At 41.5% G+C, this 7,380-nt stretch overlaps 1 pseudogene across 1 annotated transcript; it reads right to left on the minus strand.

Annotated features, from left to right (window-relative positions):
- Positions 1–807: 807 nt before the first annotated feature.
- Positions 808–2,070, minus strand: LOC104991153 (annotated as a pseudogene). Its single transcript, XR_825574.1, has one exon. The product of XR_825574.1 is annotated as a casein kinase I isoform alpha pseudogene (transcript).
- Between the last annotated feature and the right edge of the window lie 5,310 nt (positions 2,071–7,380).

Consider the following 7,380-nt stretch of genomic DNA (forward strand, 5'->3'; position numbering starts at 1 on the left):
TACACATTCAGTTGTAAGATGTTAACTAAATTTTGTGACAAATATGTGTTTTTTTTTTAATACCAAGAACATTATAGAGTTAATGCAGAGTCCTAAGGATAATCTAGTAGTCACTAAGTTTTTCTTAAAGTCTTCACTTTAGATGCTGTTATTTCTAGCACAGGTAAGCAGGCAGAGTCTTTCATATGCTCAAACACTGGAATCTTTGGTTGCTACCCTATCAGCTGGCTTGCAAACAAGAAGCCAACCATTTTAAGAATGTTTTAAGTGAACAACTTGCAAACCCCAGGGATGGATAAACCCTGCTGCTGCTGCTGCTGCTGCTAAGTCGCTTCAGTCATGTCCAACTCTGTGCAACCCCTTAGATGGCAGCCCACCAGGCTCCCCCGTCCCTGGGATTCTCCAGGCAAGAACACTGGAGTGGGTTGCCATTTCCTTCTCCAATGCAAGAAAATGAAAAGTGAAAATGAAGTCGCTCGGTCGTGTCCGACTCTTTGCGACCCCATGGACTATAGCCTACCAGGCTCCTCCATCCATGGGATTTTCCAGGCAAGAGTACTGGAGTGGGGTGCCATCGCCTTCTCCTAAGAATGCACAATTATGAGCATTTACAACCATCACAACTGTGGCTGAAGACTGTTCATGCTGTTCTTCTGAAATGAGATCTCAAAGCATTATAGTTCAAAATAAAAGATTTTAACAAAAAATTGGCATATGCACAATTTCTCCACCAATTTGTATGTGTCAACCATTTAGTGAACTTTTCGACTTGAAAAAATGCAATAGAAAACTGACACCATGTTTCACTATCTCAGTTAATATTCACAATTACAGCGGCTAAAACTCAGGACACAGCATCCATCACCAATGCTGCCCAGAGCCAGTTTATACTGAAATTAAGTTCTTTACACCAAGTAAATGGTTTTCCACAACCACTGGCTAGTGTACATATGACCTAAAATTTCTAGATTTGGGGAGAAACAAATGCTGCTCCGATCATCTGCTCTGCTTCTTCTGTTCCTTGATTCATGCTTAGAAACCTGTGGGGGTTTGGGCCTGCTGACCCTGCCCACTTGAAGAGGCTGCCTGCTGTGCTGCTTTCTGCTTTAACATTGTCCAATCAGATGTGTAGTCATATTGGTGATTCAGGGTCCTGAAAAGAATGTGGAATAGGTGCCTCAGGTACATGTAATCCGGGGCTTCCTCAAAGCGCAGCCCACGACAATAGTTTAAGTACATGGCAAATTCTGCAGGAAATCCCTTACATAAAACTTCAACAGGTGTGGACATCTTCTTTTCGCTAATTTTTTCATATTTTTGCTTTTTTGTTGCAGCCTTTAGTCCTTGCCATGGCAGGCTGGTTCTATTAAAATACATCAAAACATATCCCAATGATTCCATGTCATCTCGGCGACTTTGTTCAATACCAAGATGTGCATTGATGCTAGCATACCGAGCAGTGCCAGTGAGATTTTTATCTTCTCTGTATGGTATGTGTTGCCTTGTCCTGTTGTGTCTGTACTTTTTGGCCAAACCAAAATCAATAAGGAATAACTTATTACAGTGACGCCCAATACCCATTAGGAAGTTATCTGGTTTAATGTCTCTGTGTATAAAATTCTTTGTATGCACATATTCGATTCTACTCATCATCTGGTCAGCTAACATAAGTACAGTTTTCATTGTGAACCTTCTTGAACAGAAATTGAAGAGGTCTTCAAGGCTGGGTCCAAGAAGATCCATAACTAGCACGTTATAGTCTTTTTCCTGACCATACCACCTTATGTGGGGGATGCCAACCTCACCTTGAAGAATCTTACAGAGTTTGCTCTCGTACAGCAACTGGGGATGCCTGGCCTTCTGGGATTCTAGCTTCACTGCCACCTCCTCGCCGTTGGTGATGTTGATCGCCAAATACATGTCCCCGAAGGAGCCAGACCTGATCTTCCGTACCAGTTTGTATTTGCCTCCGACAATGAATTCGGCCTTGGAGCCGCTGCTGCTCGCCATCCTGAGAGACGAAGATGGAGGCTGGGGCTAAGCCCCGACACCTCTAAGGGGAGGATGGAGGCCTCTAGGCCTCGACCACGGAAAGGCTGTGGAGAGCGGCAGGAAACAGAAAACGATGGCTCTTTTTCGGCGTTACAGGGCCCAGAATCGGCCAAGGGGAACCTGATCACCGCTGCTGTCAGGTTTTTTGGCCAGGCCGCAGATTGTTGAAGGAGTTCTCGCGGTTACCAGGCTGAGCCACTTGTTTCTGGCGGCCACCGCTGTCCCGCTTTCCCGGCGACGCCGAGGGCTGGAAAAGGAGAGCGCTGAAGCTAGGGCGGCGATACCGCTGCCACCACTGCCGCCGGTCCCGCACGGAGGGACCCCTGTCGCTCCGCCGACGCCGCCATCTTGTTACTCCGGCTCCAACCCCAGGTGTGTTTAAATAAACCATTTCTTGCCACAAAAATGTTATTCTTACTCAATTTACAATTTATTTAAGATAGATTTTTTTTTGCCTGAAAATTTTCCACCAGTATTTTTGAATAAATTTCCTTATACAGTTGAATAGCATAGGCCAATTTCAGACTTCCTTTTGCTACTAGTTTAATAGCCAGCAATCTAAACAATAATGAATATGTAAACGTATTAACGTTGGCGTTAATTTAGCTGCAAATGGCCTTTTTTCACCACGATTGGATTTTTTTTTGAATTTTAAAATGCTTTATTGCTAAAAAAAAAAATTAACTGTCATCTGCACCTTCAGTGAGTTGTGACATAGAAGATCAGTGATCACAGGTCAGCATAACAAATATACAATAATGCAAAAGTGTGAAATATTGCAATTACCAAAAGGTGACACAAAGATCTGAAGTGAGCAGATGCTGTTGGAAAAATGATGCTGATAGACTTGCTGGATACAGGTTACCACTAACATTCAATTTTTAAAAAACAACATTTGCAAAGCACAGTAAAGCAAAGCATGACAAAACCAGGTATTCCTGCATTCCTTTTCTTCCTCAGTCAGTCAGTTCAGTCACTCATTCATGTCTCTTTGTGACCCCATGGACTGCAGCACACCAGGCTTCCCTGTCCATCACCGACTCCCAGAACTCCCTCATGTCCATTGAGTCGGTGATGCTATCCAACCATCTCATCCTCTGTCGTCCCTTTCTCCTGCTGCCTTTAATCCTTCCCAGCATCAGGGTCTTTTCTAATGAGTCAGTTCTTCGCCTCAGGTGGCCAAAGTATTGGTGTTTCAGCTTCAGCATCAGTCCTTCCAATGAACACCCAGGACTGATCTTTAGGATTGACTGCTTGGATCTCCTTGAAGTCCAAGGAACTCTAAGAGTCTTCTCCAAGACAACCGTTCAAAGGCATCAATTCTTCAGCACTCAGCTTTCTTTATAGTCCAACTCTAACATCCATACATGACCACTGGAAAAACCATAACTTTGACTAGACAGACCTTTGTTGGCAAAGTAATGCTCTGCTTTTTAATATGCTGTCTAGGTTGGTCATAGCTTGTCTTCCAAGGAGCAAGCATCTTTTAATTTCATGGCTGCAGTCACCATCTGCAGTGATTTTGGAACCTCAAAATATAAACTCTGTCACTGTTTCCATTGTTTCCCCATCTATTTGCCATGAAGTGATGGGAACAGATGCCATGATCTTTGTTTTCTGAATATTGAGTCTCAAGCCAACCTTTTCACTCTCCTCTTTCACTTTCATCAAGAGGCTCTTTAGTTCTTCTTGCTTTCTGCCATAAGGGTGGTGTCATCTGCATATCTGAAGTTATTGATATTCTCCTGGTAATCTTCATTCCAGCCTGTGCTTCATCCAGCCCAGCATTTCGCATGATGTACTATGCATATAAGTTAAATAAGAGGGTGACAGTATACAGCCTTGATGTACCCCTTTCCCTCTTTGGAACCAATCTATTGTTCCGTGTCCAGTTCTAACTGTTGCTTCCTGACCTGCATACAGATTTCTCAAGAGGCAGGTCAGGTGTTCTGGTATTCCCATCTCTTTAAGAATTTTCCAGAGTTTGTTGTGGTCCCCACAGTCAAAGGCTTTGGTGTAGTCAATAAAGCAGAAGTAGAGGTTTTTCTGGAACTCTCTTGCTTTTTCAATGATCCAACAGATGTTGGCAATTTGATCTCTGGTTCCTCTGTCTTTTCTAAATCCAGCTTGAACATCTGGAAGTTCATGGTTCACATACTGTTGAACATACAAGACCAGGAGCTAACTGTGGCTCAGAACTCCTTATTGCAAAATTCAGACTTAAATTGAATAAAGTAGGGGAAACCAATAACTTCCCTGGTGGCTCAGACAGTAAAATGTCTGTTTACAATGCGGGAGACTCGGCTTCGATCCCTGGGTCGGGAAGAACCGCTGGAGAAGGAAATGGCAATCCACTCCAGTATTATTGCCTGGAAAATCCCATGGACAGAGGAGCCTGGTAGGCTACAGTCCATGGGGTCGCAAAGAGTAAGACACGACTGAGTGACTTCACTTACTTACTTAGGGAAAACCAGTAGACCATTCAGGTATGGCCTAAATCAAATGTCTTACGATTATACAGTGGAAGTGACAAATTGATTCAAGGGATTAGGTAGGCAGAGTACCTGAAGAACTATGGACAGAGGTTCGTCAAATTGTACGGGAGGCAGTGATCAAGACCATACCTAAGAAAAAGAAATGCAAAAAGGCAGAATGGTTGTCTGAGAAGCCTTACAAATAGCTGAGAAAAGAAGAGGCTAAAGGCAAAAGAGAAAAGGAAAGATATTCCCATTTGAATGCAGAGTTCCAAAGAATAGCAAGGAGAGTTAAGGAAGCTTTCCTCAGTGATCAACACAAAGAAATAGAGGAAAACAACAGAATGGGAAAGACCAGAGATCTCTTCAAGAAAATTAGAGATACCAAGGGAACATTTCATGCAAAGATGGGCTCAATAAAGGACAGAAGTGGTATGGACCTAATAGAAGCAGAAGATATTAAGAAGAGGTGGCAAGAATACACAGAAGAACTGTACAAAAAAGATCTTCATGACCCAAATAACCACGATGGTGTGATCACTCACCTAGAGCCAGACATCCTGGAATGGGAAGTCAAGTGAGCCTTAGGAAGCATCACTATGAACAAAGCTAGTGGGGTGATGGAATTCCAGTTGAGCTTTTAATCTTTGGTATTCTGTTAATTTTGTAATTATGTATGTCAGCATAGGTTTTCATTTATGGTATAATTCTGGTTGGAATTTTCAAATCTGGGTCCTCTCCCACCCCCCTACATCCACTCATTCACCATTTTTTATTTTTTGTTCATTTTGAACTCTTACTAGATGTATGTTGGACTCCCTATATTGATTTTTTTTTTACAGCTTTTCTCTTGTCTTTTTACCTTTTCTTATATTTTCTTTTTTTTTAATTTATTTTTTAATTGAAGGATAATTGCTTTATAGAATTTTGTTGTTTTCTGTCAAACCTCAACATGAAGCCCTATTGGATTTTTACTGCTCCATTCTTTCACCAAATTCTTTCATCAAATTCTTATAATGTACTAAGGACTAGAGGTTAGGTTTGATGTGTGTTGAAGTCTTGGGACTTTGCGAAGGTGACTGCCTTGACTTCATTCAAATCAAGTACTACAGACACAGCTTTGTTAAAAAATGACTTCTTTATGAAAATTGTAGCAATAATATATTTTTTTAACCTAGAAGATTAAAAAATTTGGCTAAGATTAAGAAAACTTGTTGAATAGAAAATGCTTAAAGTTAGACATTCATAAGATGTACTAATAGAAAATCATTACTGAATTCATGCTGGCAGTTTTTCCCGTATGTTTTGTGTAGATCTCGGGATTTCTTAAAGCCAGACTCCAGCAAATCTCTGAATGTGGAAGACTGTGAATGAGCCTCTCCTCTCCAGTTAAACAGCAGCAGATGTACTCTCTAAGAGGTGCTAGTGCAAAAACGGGAAAGGAGTTATATATCAGGTTAGAATACACAGGATACCAAAGCAAAATCCAGATATCTCTGAGTGTTTTTGCCTAGGATCAGTTTCTAAGGTCACAATGGAAATTCCCAAATGCAACATAAGAATCAAAGTCCACTGTCACATCTGGGATTAAAGCCAGAGAAAGTTAACTGATAGGGAAGATCAGAGGAATAACCACCAAGAAAGTAGACAGGAGGTTCTAGTCCCTGTCCCTCCACACAGAAACGACAATTTAACAACCATCCATGAATACCTTCGTTAGAGCTCTGGAATCGAGTGCGAGGTCACAGCATCCCATTCTATTTTCTATTCAGAGACAATAGAAAACATACAATGAAAAGGTAAGAAGAACAGATTCATTCTGTGCATACCACCCTTCCCCAGGCTGGCACAGCACAATACTAAAAGAGATCCCTTTCAGTTGATCGTCCACCATGGGGGAAGGAGAGGGCAAAGTGAGAGCCTGACTTCCCCTGCCTTTCAGACTGCAACTTGGGAGGCCCTTTTCTGTCACACTTCACCCAAAACCCTGAGAGAATTGATAAGGCTAGATCTCTGGGAAGTCGCTAAGAACAAAGACAAGGGGTGCACAGATCTCAGCTGCTGCCTTGCAACACCCAGTAGCAAGCAGACCACTCTTGATCCCTGGGACCAGGTCCATCTGCCTGAGGACCCCCCAGTCAGCCCATGAAGAATCTCTGACTGGGCTAACTGGTGGAGGGCTTTCGCTCCACCTTGTCAGGGCTTTACCTGACAAGCCCTCCCTGACAAGTCTATAGAAACTGGAAAAAGATGACAGGTTCTTCAAATGTGCAAACACCAGTGGAAGGCTACAAGGATCATGAACAAATACCACCAAGGGAACAAAATCAAGCTCCAATAACTGACCCTAAAGAAATGGAGAGCTATGAACTGCCTGACAAAGAATTCAAAATAATCATCTTAAAGAAGCTCAGTGAGCACAAGAGAACACAGATAGCCAACTAAACAAAATCTGAAAATCAATACATGAACACAACAAAAAGTTATAGTAAGGGAAATCATAAAAAAGAGCCAAACAGAATTCTAGAGTTAAAGAATGCAGCGACTGTAAAGCAATTATACTGCAACAAAAATGAAAAAAAAAAAGAGAATACAATGGTTGAACTGAAAATTTCAATAGAAATATTCAACAGTAGACCAAATCAAGCAGCAGGAAGAATAAAAAAGTTCAAAGACGTATCATTTGAAATTATCCAGTTTGAGGAACAAAAAGAAAAAAGAATAGAAAAAAGTGAAGAAAGCCTACAGGGCTTATGGCATATCTTCAAGAAAACAAATGTATTTGTGGTAGAAGTCTCAGAAGGAAAAAAAAGAGAAAGAAAAGAAAACTTATTTAAAGAATAATGTCAGAGAA

The sequence above is a fragment of the Bison bison genome, unplaced genomic scaffold (assembly GCF_000754665.1).
Source record: "Bison bison bison isolate TAMUID 2011002044 unplaced genomic scaffold, Bison_UMD1.0 scf7180017864183, whole genome shotgun sequence".
Lineage (NCBI taxonomy): Eukaryota > Metazoa > Chordata > Mammalia > Artiodactyla > Bovidae > Bison > Bison bison.